This window comes from Anomalospiza imberbis, chromosome 9 (assembly GCF_031753505.1).
Source record: "Anomalospiza imberbis isolate Cuckoo-Finch-1a 21T00152 chromosome 9, ASM3175350v1, whole genome shotgun sequence".
Lineage (NCBI taxonomy): Eukaryota > Metazoa > Chordata > Aves > Passeriformes > Viduidae > Anomalospiza > Anomalospiza imberbis.
This window is the reverse complement of record NC_089689.1, coordinates 23,741,984-23,756,046: the sequence shown is the minus strand read 5'-3', so window position 1 is coordinate 23,756,046 and position 14,063 is coordinate 23,741,984. Positions and strand designations below refer to the sequence as shown.

At 41.5% G+C, this 14,063-nt stretch overlaps 1 long non-coding RNA gene across 3 annotated transcripts in view; it reads right to left on the bottom strand.

Moving 5' to 3' along the window:
* The window catches only part of LOC137478701 (uncharacterized), a 99,549-nt gene extending 87,255 nt beyond the window's left edge, over positions 1–12,294 (bottom strand). For all 3 annotated transcript variants that reach the window (XR_011001740.1, XR_011001741.1, XR_011001742.1), the window contains exons 1-2: positions 12,229–12,294; positions 891–1,001 (exon numbers count right to left, since the gene is read on the bottom strand). This is a non-coding gene — a long non-coding RNA (uncharacterized lncRNA). The remainder of the gene's footprint in view (positions 1–890; positions 1,002–12,228) is intronic.
* Between the last annotated feature and the right edge of the window lie 1,769 nt (positions 12,295–14,063).

The following is a 14,063-nucleotide window of genomic DNA, read 5'->3' as shown; positions in this document are numbered from 1 at the left end:
GAAAGGCTTTACAGTAGTCATTCTGGGGAGCCTTTTGATCAGCAGGGCTATTCCCATCAGCAAAAGGCAACTCCTCGTCTAATAGTTCTACAGTCTTATCCTCCTAGCAGTGAGCTCTGGTGAGGGATGTTAAATATTTAAATCACTGCTCCCTTTAACTCCTCCCTCTTCAGAGACTAAAGACAGTGCCTATGTAAAAAAGCTCTTTGAATGTGGTGATCTATTTAAATTGCTTTTCTTCCTTTTATTTCATCCCACACCAAAATACTATGGAACATTAGGTGCTTCCTCACTCATAGAACTCAAGATGAAACCTTGGTGATGCTCTTGGTTTGAAGATGTTTGGTTTCTTCCAGAGCAGGGCTTTAATTCTACTTTCTCCAGAGAATTATGGTCAGGACCATAAACTGGCATATCAGTGTTATGAAGTCTCAGATGATGAGCTAGGGCACTGATAAGCTTCTAACACTTCTATCAAAGCCTTGAACTTGCATTTTATGTTGTCCAGCTTTGGGGACTCAGCCAAGGCTCTTTCACTGGACAATCAGAATTGCATGAAATATTGCACAGTGCAGTAAAACAGCTGGCACTGGACCAACTGAAACAAGGATTTGCAGAGTCAATTTGATATTTCTTTATCTGATTTTACACACAGAAGAAATCTTTGAATTTCTGCACAAACAGGATTTGCATATGCAAATGCAAGTGCCTGTCAACTACTGGTTTGAAAGAAGGATCCCTGAACATTGTGGTATATAGCCTTCAAAGAGATAAGATGTTCCCAAAATCTCAAGAAATTAGGCATCCTAAGCCAAGATAGAGGAAGAATTTGGAGAATTTATCCTTCCTGTGTATATGTTTATAAAACTGTTGGTACAAGCACCTCCCACCAATATGGAATGTGGCACTCAGGGAATCTGGCCTCTCTTATTTGTCTGACTTCCTTCTGCAAGGGCAGCCCTCAGATCCTGCTGGGTGTGGATGTGGGTGCACGGAACACCCTGGGACAGAACAAGGAGCAAAACACATTTCCAGTGGAGAGAGACAAGTGAGGAAACCGATCTTTGTGGAGAGCTTTGCAGAACACCAGGCTGGTGTTACCAGCTTGAACCTAACCTTCATCGCCCAAAATTTACTGAAACCATCTCATCTTTATCCACAGAAGAATTCACAAACAAAAGATTAAAAAAAAAAAACAAAACCACAAAATAACCAAACAAACCCTCTCAAAAACCTGTTCCATAATGTTTAAATTTTAGACACATGGGAAACATTTTTTAAAATTCTTTTACCTTAAGCATATTTTTAGAAAAAAAAAAAAAGAGAAGGCAAAGGTAGGTTTGCTTAATTCATAGATTTTCTGTTTGAAATGTTGAAAAATCTACCTCAGTTCTGAATTCTGCATTGAAATTCAATTGTGCTTTATAGATTTACATAATTGCAGTATTTTATATTTGTTCAATATTTTGCATTCATATTGGCACAGAGGATTTGCTAATGATATGTGGAGACTGAATCACCAAATACCTTTAGCCTGCAGCCTGTGCATTGCATTAGCTAAGATGACAAAATCTGAATGGCTAATTTATAAATTTCCAATAAAATGCATATTTTGGCTAGGTATTACTGAATGTTTTTGAGATGCTTAGGAGAGAATACCTATTAGTTGTACTTTATTATAGTTATATGATATTTCACTACTCAGCTAAGTTTAAAATCTTTCCATGACAATCTGTCATCTCTGGAAGCATACAGTAAACGAATTTGCCAAAGAAGGAGAGAAGGAGGGTTTTTTTTAAATTACAAGTTTCATTAAAATTCAAACTGAAATGTCATTTCTAAAAGATCAAAAAAGATAAAACGTGCCATTCAAGAAATTGCACCATTTGAGTACATTTCCTTCTTCCTGAAGAGTTTTTTAAAATTTATATAAACCAGCTTATATTAACTCCAAATATTACCATTGTTTGCTGAAACAACAGTTTTCCTTATGGATTGATGGCAACAATTTTAGAGCAATTATTTGATTTCTTGAGTGGTTGAAACACAGTAATTATTTTCTGATTCTCATTTATGATAGCAAGCATTCAAGCAGATAGTCAACATTTTCAAGGTCAGATCAGAAGTTGTATTAGCACATTCCTGCTTTCAAGTTAAGCACGTGCTTAAGTGCCTTTCTAGGCTGAGATCTGACACCTGTTTAAATCAAAATACAACTCCACTGAACTCAGTGTTGTTGCATCTGTATGTGAGCAGGATATGTGAGAAGAAAATGAGACCCATATGGCTTTGAAAAAATCCCAGCAAAATGTTGGACTAGTGCTGTGGATTAAAAGGAGGCCTAAAAAGCACGGAATTATTGTTATTTTAGTTGTCAGTGCTGTATTTATCTGGTATTTCCTGGCTGTCTATTAGGTATTTAAGATAACATAGCCTCATCATTTTATACCAGCTAAGACTTTGACCCTAAAAGTGAATTTTAAATGTATTATGCACTCCAGAAATCAAATAATGAGAGTTACAGTCGTTTAATCAGGGAAAAGAAGTGACATCATATGCTTATCACAGCACAGCTCGAATTTCCAATACTGCACTGCTAGGAGCAATCCAGCTGAGTGAACAAATAAGATCTTCAGGTCTGAAAATGACATCTGAACAAACCATGAGCATGCTGCCTATAAAGAAGATTATGGGAGTCATTAAATTATTTCTTTCTAGAAAAATTATAGGCCCTACAGATGCACACACATGCACAAGAGTACAGCTACACTATGATCATGAAAGGCAATAACACAGTAAGTGTACCTTGGATTGAGCTGCACAGTCCACATCTAAATTATTATTAGATAGACTAGCACAAGCTGTGTTTCCATATATTCATTGTCACTTGACAGAATTTGTAGATAAATATCAGTCCTCCCACTGCTTCTATTGCTTGTGTTGTACTGTACTTCTTTGAACTCCTTGTGAAGGCCCCATGAATAGATCAATAAATCTACAGGCCACGAAACAGAAGTTCATGGTTTCTTCTTGAAGAAGGTCTACTTCTAGCTTGATCTAATCATTCAAGGCCACAAGTAACTGATACCTAATGATAAGAAGAGTTGGCCTAGATTCCCAACAGATGCAGCTTGGCAGACATCCACCAGTGTCCACACAGCCAAGGTGAAGATCTGTTACTCTGATTCTTTAAAGATAAGTCAGGAAAGTGATACAGAAAACTGCTGGTTAAAATTTTCTACTGAAAAGAGCATGGCACTTACAGGTCCCATCTCTTGCCATGAAGGTTTCAACCAATAAACAATATTCAAACCAATATTGTTTAATACAATATGCATAATTCCTATTCATTTCTTCTGGTTTGTTTGAAAGAAAGCTACAAAGTGTTCTCAAGATTACACACACACACACACACACACACACACAAAAGAAAAAAAAAAAAAGACAATGCCTTGTGCTGTTCTCTTTCGGGTGTTCCAGCACAACCCTAGGGAGCCCTTCTGATTTATTTCCTTTCACAATGATGCACACTGCAGAGAGAATCAGCAAAGAGTGAGTATCTGAGGCATATCTGAAGCTGGGGAGTGACTGTTGTCACTAGGACAGTGCTACACAAGTGTCTTGCAGATCTATTATAGGCAGCAAATATCACTTAGCAAATATGAAGTCAGTAGTCTTTTCTTCTGAGTGGGTGAGTTGGAGGGGTAAACACTGATACCCCGGAGTAGATTTCTGTGCACATCACTGGTGTGTCACTCTGATTTGTAACCCAGTGGAGTACAACACTACAAACACTAAAGGACCGTAAATGTCATTAATAGAGACAAAGAGAAAAATTTCAAATAAGATGTCTCTGCATACAGAAGATGAAAATAACTACAGAAGAACTACAAGGCAAGACAGACACTGGGAATTTACAGAGACTCAAGGGGAAGGTGAACAATTTCATGGAAGAGAAATCCACGGAGGTTGCCATCAGCCTGTGCCTGTCTTAGCAAGATCAAAATGATAACAGCTGGACACCAGGAATGCATTAGGGAGAGCTGTATTACACACTCAACCTTTTCTCATATCCTTTATAGCTCCCTTCTCTGAGCCATGACTGGAAACAGAATCCTGGGATTGATGGAACTGTGGTCTGGTCCATTGCAGCCATTCTCATGGGACAAAAAAAATCACAGAGCTGCTGGCCTGCAATCTGTCATCTTCTAACAATCATTTGTTGGTTGTACACACACTCAGAAATGTTCTGATCATTACTAGTTGCTTAAGTAGGCCAAATGCCAGCAGCAGGAGAAGAAAGGCCTTGGTGGCAAGCGTATAAAGGCAGTTGACAATGCTGCACTGACATGGGTAAAGAAACTGCTACCCTGGCAATGTGCTGCCTTGGAAAGGCATGAGTGCCGAGCACCAGCCAGGGCAGCCCTGGGGAGAGGAATTCAGCGTGTCTGGAATGAGGGCAACATCCGACTGCACACAAAAGCCAATGCCTACAATACAGTTGTCACTGCTCTTTTGTCTGCCTGAAAAGACAGGACAATTTATAGCTGTCATGGCAAGTGGTCTGGTCAATCCTTCTTGCAATGCCTCTGAGTCTTGGCTGGCACAGAAGGGCATGATGAGATCTCCACAACTGAGATGCCAGAGTGTTGCCATATTCCCTTCAGAGAATCTGGGCATGTGTCAGTTAACAGAAAATTCAAAGCCATGTCTGATAGCCCACTCTGACACAGTAGAGTTGAAAGACTCTGAAGAAATTCTATAAACCCTTGCTTAAGGCAGACATCACATGTGGGGCATGATGTTGGCAACTTTGGCTAGGAGAGAGGAACATCCTGAGCTGTCCCAGGCTAAGAGTAATGATACAGTGCAGTATGAACAGGCAATCAGATGTAACAAAATCAGGAAAGCAGGTGTAGGTCAGAAATAAGTATTTGCTGTCTTGGGGGATTATAAAACTCGGTCATGTTTCCTGCCTATGAGGCCACTCCATACTGACTCTGCAGCCCTTGCACAGCAGTCAGGGAGTACAAACCACCAGCCTCCCTAGGGACCTGCAGCTCGAGCAGTGCCAAGGTACAGCCTACTGAAATAGAGGGAACAGATCCACCAACCTATCCTGGCAACTCAGAATCCTTATCATGCCATTTTAATGATGCCATTTACTCCTTACCCCTTCATTTCCAGGAACATCCATCCCCTGAGTACATCATGCTATCAGGAAACTTTCCCATGGAATAGTCTTTGTTGCCTATACTTCTGTAATGCCAGAGGTTCACTGACTGTAACACTGGCCCAGGACAGAGAGGAACAGCTAAATGGGCCCACAAATGACTTCTGTGCATGGAACTGAAGACTCATGAGGAGAGGAGAGCCACAGGCTGTGGTCTCAGTCACTCAGGGTATAAACACACAGTAACTCTGCTGGACACAGCATAGGCTATTAGTCATGTAAAACAAAAATTTGCTCCTTTAATATTTTTTTTCCTTGCTTTATTCTGACTGTCTCCAATTTGCCAATATTAGGAATTCAGTGTTTGGTCCCAATGCCAGATACAGCCATAAGAGATTCACAGAACTGTCAAGCTCAGAAAAAAACTTCAAGATCAGAAGAGCTGATTACTTCTTTACTCCATAAGATGATGCTTTTTGCACAAGGAGCCTCAAAACTTTAGTAATGGGGGTTTTCTTTGCATCCCATTTTATGTGCGAGAATGATCCCTCTGGAAACACCCCTATGTTTCCACCAGTCTTGCTTCTGCGTAAGTTTGTTTTCCTTATGTTTCCTACTAAATAGATTGGTCTCAGATTTATTTTCTTCACAGCCTGCTTCCTTGCTTGCCTTCTTCCCTTTCTCCTGTGTTCTTTTTTTTCTTTTTAGTAACACATGTCTGTCTTTACTACCCATGTTCCCATCTCTCAGCTGAAGACTGCAGCAGAATTCATGACCAAGAACACTTAACGATCTTGAAAGTTTTTTTGTTCCTTTTAAAACCAGCTCTGCAAGTCCAGAACCTGGGTCTATACTCATCTCTTCAGTGACTCACAAAAAAATCCTGCCTTCCTCTTAAAGCTGTTTATTTTCATTGCTCCCATAGAAAGCATTTTCAGCAGCAGTACCTCTCTCCAAGACAACTTTGCATTGATTACCTAAGCAGGTTTCATTGCAAGACGCTGTGATTTGACACTTCCCCAAAATCCAAATACTCTGATAAAAAAAAGTACAGGTTTGCCAGACAAGATGAACTTTTTATAATCCTGTACCATTGATTTGCATTACTAAAATAAAAGTAAAAATCTGCCAAGAAGATCCACTTCAGATATGGCAGGCCCAGAACAGAGCAGTTGTTGCAATTGCAACCTTTGCAATTCTTTTGTTGAACTTGAAGATGGACTATGATGCTTTCCTCTGCTCTTTCACTGCCTCCCATCAAAGGCTTATGTTTATTAAGCTATTCCCTAAACAAACTGGGATGTGCAGTAACTTCTTATCTCTGCATGTTCACATTCTCCTCACATAGTTATTGAGACTGGGTCTTTCTGACCTGACTCCAGATATTTTTTTTGGCACAGGATTTATTTTTTAAGGAGATCACTATTTCAGCCAATTTTTGCATCATTAACCACCTCCTCCTCTCTATTTATTTATATTTTAATAAACCACTAATTTCCCAATCAAGGAACAAGGCCAGTTTTGGCTAAAAGCCAAATTCAGACAAAAACCCAGCAGTAATATAAATAGCTACATGAAGCCATTTTTAGAAGAAAGAATATCAGCATTAAATATCAGTTAGAAGCTGTGAACTGCAGGTAACTGATAAAGGAGGCAAAAGATATCAGAAAAGTTACTGCTGGCAGATTGGAAGCCAAGGACAAATGTTTAAGCAAGAACATGATAACAGAATTTCTAACAATTGTCTGTTACCTGACTGCAGAGTGTAAAATTGCTGATAAGAGACAGCTGAGAAAAGAAAAAATATTCAGCAAGTAGTTTAGCTCTGGATTTGGAACACTTCAGAAGGAGCACAGCAATATGGAGAAGGAAGATTCTCCTCCTGTCCAGTCTATGTGCACATGTAAACTCCCAAAGACTTAACCAAATGTCAGTACATGATTAGCATGTCCTAAAAAGCTAAGAAATTCAAGAGGACTGACATGGTAAACACAGGGGGATTTTCAGAAAGAAAAAGTGGCTTGCCCTGCCAATTTTCATCCAGGGAGCCTGAAATCAGCACAGGCAAAAAGAATGGAGAAGTTGATAGATGATTCAGCTGAAAGGCAAAGAAAGAACGGAAGTCTGAAAATAAAACTAATGCCAGTCAAGAATGCCTTGTGGAAAAGAGAGTTTGATAAGCAAATCTGCAATCAATTGGAGAGATGGTTGGCAATGTGCAAACTCCAGGTATGTATTTGGCTGTGCACAATGCAACATTCCACATGCAAACTGCCATTACAACACATCAGTAAAGGCATGTTTTAGGCAAAGCTTAGTTATTTGAGATCTGTAGAAGAGTCTAGAGAGGATGCACTGACAAAACAGCAAGAAACTAAATATATCACTTTTACCTGACTAGCTCAACAGAGGAACAGACAGGCAGGTGGTTCACTCTTTGTGTGGTGCTGGTACAATACCAAGACCAACTCTTGTGTGAATAACTAAAATGCATATCAGTTTGGAGGCATTTTTTTGGGAGGGTAAAACACAATACCAGAAGTAAAGGGATAGACAAGACCCTTCTTAACGATTAATTTACCATCTGATCGGTTATCAAAATGCATTAAGATGAGTCAATTAGAAAAAAAAAAATATATCTTCTCTGAGTGAAAACAGCTCAGGTGAATAGACCCTTTCAGGCAGCAGAGAAAGGCATAGTTACAGTCTGTGCCTGAAAGGCAAAGCCAGAAACTGAGACATAAAAGACACATTTTGAACAGAGAGGATGATTAATTTTAGGACAAACTACCACAGGAAGTGGTGAATTCTCATATGATTCAGGTCAGCAGAAGGTGGGATCCATCAGTCAGTGACACACGAGGGATCTGATTAAATCATTTGCAAACCATTCCAGGCACTGAGCTCTGTGCATTGCTGAAGAAGCCCCGTGCTGAGCCGCACCATCTGACCAGGAACCTGTCACAGGGAAATGCCTCTGGTCAGCTGCATGCTGCCACCTCGCTCTTCCTTGCTACCTCTCACAGAATGCATTGCTCCCTCCTGAAGTGTCCATCCTGGCAACACAGGAGCTTAAGAGATGAACAGAGCTTGCTTTGAATTGGAGGGAAGCTCATATACATACCTTACCGGCAGGGAAACACATACTTTACAAGGTAAACCACACCTAAGACTTTTTTTCCCTTCCCTCTCTTTTCAAATCAATCAGGCCCTGTAAGTTTGACTCTATATGCACCTCTCTTGCTTTCTGTCAAATTAAAAAATTCAATTCTAGGTGAATATACAATCTCTTCCATTCAGGACTGGTGCTGGCAAAGCATGGGATGACGGGAAGTTGCTGCTGGCAACATGAAGATGGGCTGCAGCCACAGAAATTCAATGGGATTCCCACATGCTGACAGAGCTTAGATGTCATCAAGAGTTGGGGGATTTGGGTCATTTTGCTGTGAAAGGTTTGCTACAACTCAGGAAAGAGCAGCCACCGTCAGCCCAGCCAGGGAACCCTCTGCCTGCAAGAGACACGGCTCACCACTCTTGCTGCCTTGTCCCTTCTCCTGCCCAAGCTCAGGTCCACACTCTGCCCTTGGCTTCCTATTCATTACCTCCCCACAACCCACATAATGGAAGAGCCTGGTTGTCCCACAGACCCTGAATGAGGCTGGGAACCAGTGAGATTCACAGGTCTTAGACCCACAACTCAAAATCTGAACAAAGATTTTATACTTGCCAGTAATTTGGGCTTTGCCAGATCTGAGCATAGAGACCATCAGTTTTCCAGCCTGCCCATTAAATTTCCCATGCCAGCTCCCTATTCACTGGAGGAAATAAATGAGAAAGAAGGGCTGGGAGAGAGGAACTTTGTAACAAGCCACATCGGTGTAGGGAAGCAGGGAAAGGTAAGTAGAGTTTATTTTATCAGCACTGCACAGGAAGTCTCAGTCCCAAAAATTGCTCTCATCCCAGCTAGCACTCCATGTTATTTCTGGCACCTTTGTAAATTGATTTGCAAAAAAACCCTTAGGAGTCCCTTGGTATCTCTCAGCTCCCTCCACCTCAAGTATTTTACTGAAAATCAGAGCTATTCCTACACTGTCAGGTTGAAGAAGCTCTCGAGGGCTCCCAGCACCGCAGCCAGCACAGACACACCGACTCCAGCTGCTGAATTCAAAAGGCTGTCCCTGGGCACAGCCTGCTTGGAAGGTCGGGTTTGTCACTGGCTCTGCCCAAACTGAGGAAATTAAGCCAGCTCAGCGTGCAGATAGAGGGACTTTGCACCTTCTCTACAGGTCTAGTTTAAGAGGAATATCCTAAGACCCTGCTGCCTTGTTTCCCTGTGAGAGACCTGTTTTGTTTCATTCATGGCATATTAAACCTGCTTAGAAGACAATAATTTAATTTTTTTAGCTCTTGTCTTCCAAAAAATTAATGATCCTTCATTCCAGGGTGAAAGACAAATTTTTAAAGCTCAGTTGCAAATTTTGTTTCAAGAAGAACTTGCAAATCATTCATCGATTTTTCTTCTTCAGAGGGATAATCTCTTTAATTCACAATCTCCTAAATCTGATTTTCAGGCATAAAAACTGGAATTCGGGGGTCAGACTCGGGCCCACCAGTTTGATGGACCCGTAGAGGGCACCAGACACTCACTTTTCAGTGCACTGGCCAGGTGCTTATCCTGTCCTCCACAGTAACTGTACAGAGGGCTCCGGACTCCTGGGATGAGCAGTGGGAGCTCCATGGAAATAGAGTATTTTCATTTTAATCTCAACTGTTGGAATGGTGGATATTTCAGTTTCCTGCCTCTTCCAAATTAAATATTGAAATAAAATGTTGGCTTGATCTGAAATTACTTTCTCAAGTATCTGATGAAATGGGAAAAAAAAATCAGCTAAAATATTTTCCTTTCCATTGCAAGACTTCAAACAAGAAATAAAAAATAATCTTTGATATGAAAAGTCTCTTCACATAGGAAAACGCAAGCATTCAATTTGGAAACAAAAAGAACTGTTTTGACTTCTCTCTTTTTTTTCCCTTCTACAACAGAAAATTAAATTAATTTACAGTTTGGTGGCACTGAATCTGCATTTTTCACCAAAAAGTTCAAACAGGACATTTCCTCCCCCTCTAGCCCCAGTTGTCTCCAATCAGGGCTCTCCAGAGGAAGTGTTTCAGTGGCCTTTGTAAAGATCACACCCTGAGAATCCCATTTCACTATTTACTCACAGGCAGCGCTAAATGCGAGGTAAACGAACGGGAAGAAAACAACCCCCAAACTGACTCAGAGTCATGTGAGAAGTGTGCTGTCTGCCAGAACCACAAGTCCTGCTGTATTATCACAGTGGTTTATTTAATCTGTGAGTGAACTCTCGATATCATCTAACACATCTGCTCCCATCTTCCTGCCCACGGATCTCTGTCCTACAGGCAGAGCCTTTTCTGGGTTTCTCCACATCTGACGGGGTAAAGGGGCTCAGGCAGTCCCACCACACCAACAGTCTGCTGCACCCTATGGGACAGGGCACCTGAAGCACCTACCAAAATTGAAACACTACACAGTGTGCTTGGGGGTTTGCACAAAAGTGGATGTGGCCACTTAACAGATGGGATTTAGGAAGCTGCTCTCAGTAAACCTAAATAAATTTGGGAAAGGAAGGGCAGGCACACCAGACTTGGAAGGAAGATTATGATCAAAATATTGAGGCAATTATTCTCTCTTGGTAACTGTCCAAACTGGTATCCTCAATTCCAGACCCTTCAAGTCTCCTCAAGTTTGAAAACTTTCTTAGTTCAGGCTTCTCTGTTTTCACCAACATTTACTCCCACTCGTCTCCCATCTTTCAAACAGCTTTTCACTTCTTGCAGCAGGGAGGATGCAACATTTACAAGTTTTCAATCAGCTTTAGAGGAGTTGGATTAAGCCCAAATTCCTGCAGCAACTGGAATTCGGATGTCTTTCTAAGACCACTTATTTCTTATTGCATAGGACAGACTTTGTTCTGCACTCCTTCCCTATTTCTCTTCCTTAAGAGATTAGATTATCCTTAAATAATATGTTTCCCTATTGTTTTGTGTAGCAAACACTCTGTGCTTCCTGCTTTATACATGGTTTGCATTCTGTGCACATGGCCTAGGAGATCAATTGTTCTGCCTCAGGGGGCAGTTAATCCCCAGCACTGTAATCTGCACAGAGGCATTTAATCTTTCAGGAAAGATGCACCTGAAAGGAACTTTCTGAGAAGCACATGGCTGATAGAAACCACTGAGTAAAGCCAACAGTTTAGCCAGAGGCTGGGAATCTCCTTTCTGCTCTGATCAAGTTTCCCCAGCAATTAAATGCGGAGCCTTCCAACACAAGTGTTTTTCTAAGGCTGACGAGCAAAAGTCTCAGGGATTCAATTTCAGTACCTTCTCACAGGTCCCTGTTGTGTAACTCAGCTTCTCCCATGAGAGGGCCTGGTTTTGCTCCTGCTGGTTGGGAGAATCTTGCCTGGTATGGGGCTAACCTTTCCTCAGCCCTCATATAGAAGTCCAATTCCTATATAGTGGACTTGCAGGGCAGAGACTTCCTGTTGCACAAAATCCAAGCAAACAGAGGTTCTAATCCCTCCTTTGGCTTTGGAAGTGCAACTGAGGCCACAGTCATTTGAAAGCACTTTGATGAGGTAATTACAGAATGATGCATCCTTCATTTTGTCACCTTGCTCTGCATCAAGATATTCTGGATTACTTTTTCAGACTTTTCAACTTCAAGATATTCAGACCTTTCTAAGGGAGCCAATATAAAACCTTTTGCCAGGGATTTCTCTGGAACTTGGCTGAAATTCCAAAGCTCTCTATTTCTAATTTGGTTTCCTCGACTTCTTTTCCATTTAGGCTGTTCCTACCTGTATCCTGAAACAGCTCTACCTTTTTTGCATAGGTTAGTTGAGGACAATGAGAAACAACACAGGAATCCTAATTTTAAAGCAGTAGTGGACAGTCACTACAGCCTTTTATGCTCTGCACTTCAGTGTCCAGATATGAAGAGAGCAGTCAGATGTGGACATCATCCTCACCTGCAACACATTCTCTGCACACCCAGCAACACTTTACAGCCATTCAGGACTTAGATTTATAATTTGTCCAATTTAACTGGCTGCTGGCACTCCATGTTGGGAACCACCACACTATGACATCCCTCAAAAGAGATGACTCATCTGCCTACCATTGCTTTCCCTGTTTGCATTCATTTTGCTTTGGCCTCAATCAGGAGTTTTCATGGTTTTGCTCAGCTACAGACTCTCAAGCATGGGTGGAAAGGGAAGGCAGGTAGCCTTGCTTTCCTGATTTATCCATGTTCGGCACATCCTTTTGTTCCCAGTGCACCAGAGCCACCGGTGCTGCCTTCAGGCCAGCATGGCCCAGCTGCATCCCCCAGCACCCCTCACACAGCTCCTCTCCAGGACTGGCTCGACTGAGTGCAAGGAACAACACTCACCCTTCTCCCAGCCTTGCAGTAGATCCGTGGGTCTCTCCAGCTGGGTCATGCCCCCACTGCCTGCAAAGCTGCCCCACTGAACCAGTGCTGGGATAAATCAGCTCCATTTGCAAGGTCTGGTGCCTTTCCTTTGCCTTCCCTCACCTACAGAACAGGTCTGCCAGGAGTGCAGGTGCAGGGAGCCCTTCATTGCAAGAGGTGAGGCTCGCAGGTCAGCAGCACACATCAAAAGGGCCACATAAAGACCTGCATTCAGGGCTGTGTTTTCAAACCCAGGACACAGGCAGATGGACAAAAAAGACATTAAGCAGATAATAAGTTTTAGGCAAACATTTCTTCTGAAAATGGCTCCCTGAAAGCCCATAGACTTTTCCTGCCAATGGTGAGGTTCCTGCTCTAGGCTAAGGGATGTCTGTAATGCATATCACATATGAATATGTTCAGAATAAGGGGTCTTTAATTCAGCAACCAGTGCTGGACAAGTACAGGATGAAGTCAGTCTTAACTAAACAAAAGTTAAATTGCTTTTTGAACTGGTATCAGACAAAAGCTCATCTTCTAGGAAAAGCAGAAAAAAAAAAAAAAACAAACAAGGCAAAAACCAATCTATGAGTCATCAGGTTGAAATAGGTTATTCAGTCACAATATCCTGCAGCCACATTTCCCCTCCAGTAAAATGGGTTTGAAGTCTGGAATCTCATGAAATGTTCGTGACAATGAGCTCAGCAGTATGGACACAGAAGAGCCACCTTGTCAGACCAGTATTTTCCATGAAGTTCCACCCGTCTCCAGTCTTAGATTGCTGCTGTAGTTCCTTGGAAAATGTCAGGAAGTGATTCCTGCTGCATAAGAAATGTCCCCTTCATCATCCTTCTCTGCATTCTTGTTCTTAGAGTTTTTTTTAAAAATTCATATTTTGACCCATTTTTTAATTTATTATCTCTGTAACTGGTTATTTTTCCTCAGTTTCTTCTTCCTTAAACTTTCTTTGTAAAGTACCACTCTTAGGTTTTGTAGGGATGGTAGTGAAAGCTGACAGTTCTAAAATGGAGCAATAGACATCGAGGAAAGTAATGAGAACAGAGAACATATACAGCAACACTTCTGAAACCTCCCAGCCTGCAAGATTCCCTGAACCAGGTTTGGTTGCTTAGTATTTAATATCTCTTGTTAGATTTTTTTTTTCCCACAGACTTGTCCAGTCATCCTTTGAACCCTTGGATGTTTTTAGCAAGCAGTTTCCCCCAGCAAAGCGTTTCAGACCTTTCCTGTGAACTGGCTATTCTTGAATAGATCTCCTAATGCCATATTACACTTCTCAAATGTTAAGTAGCTGAATTCCTGGTAGACTCTTCAATAGATCTAATATGCACACTATGAGTAGGATACAGAACCTGTATCCTGAACTCCAGC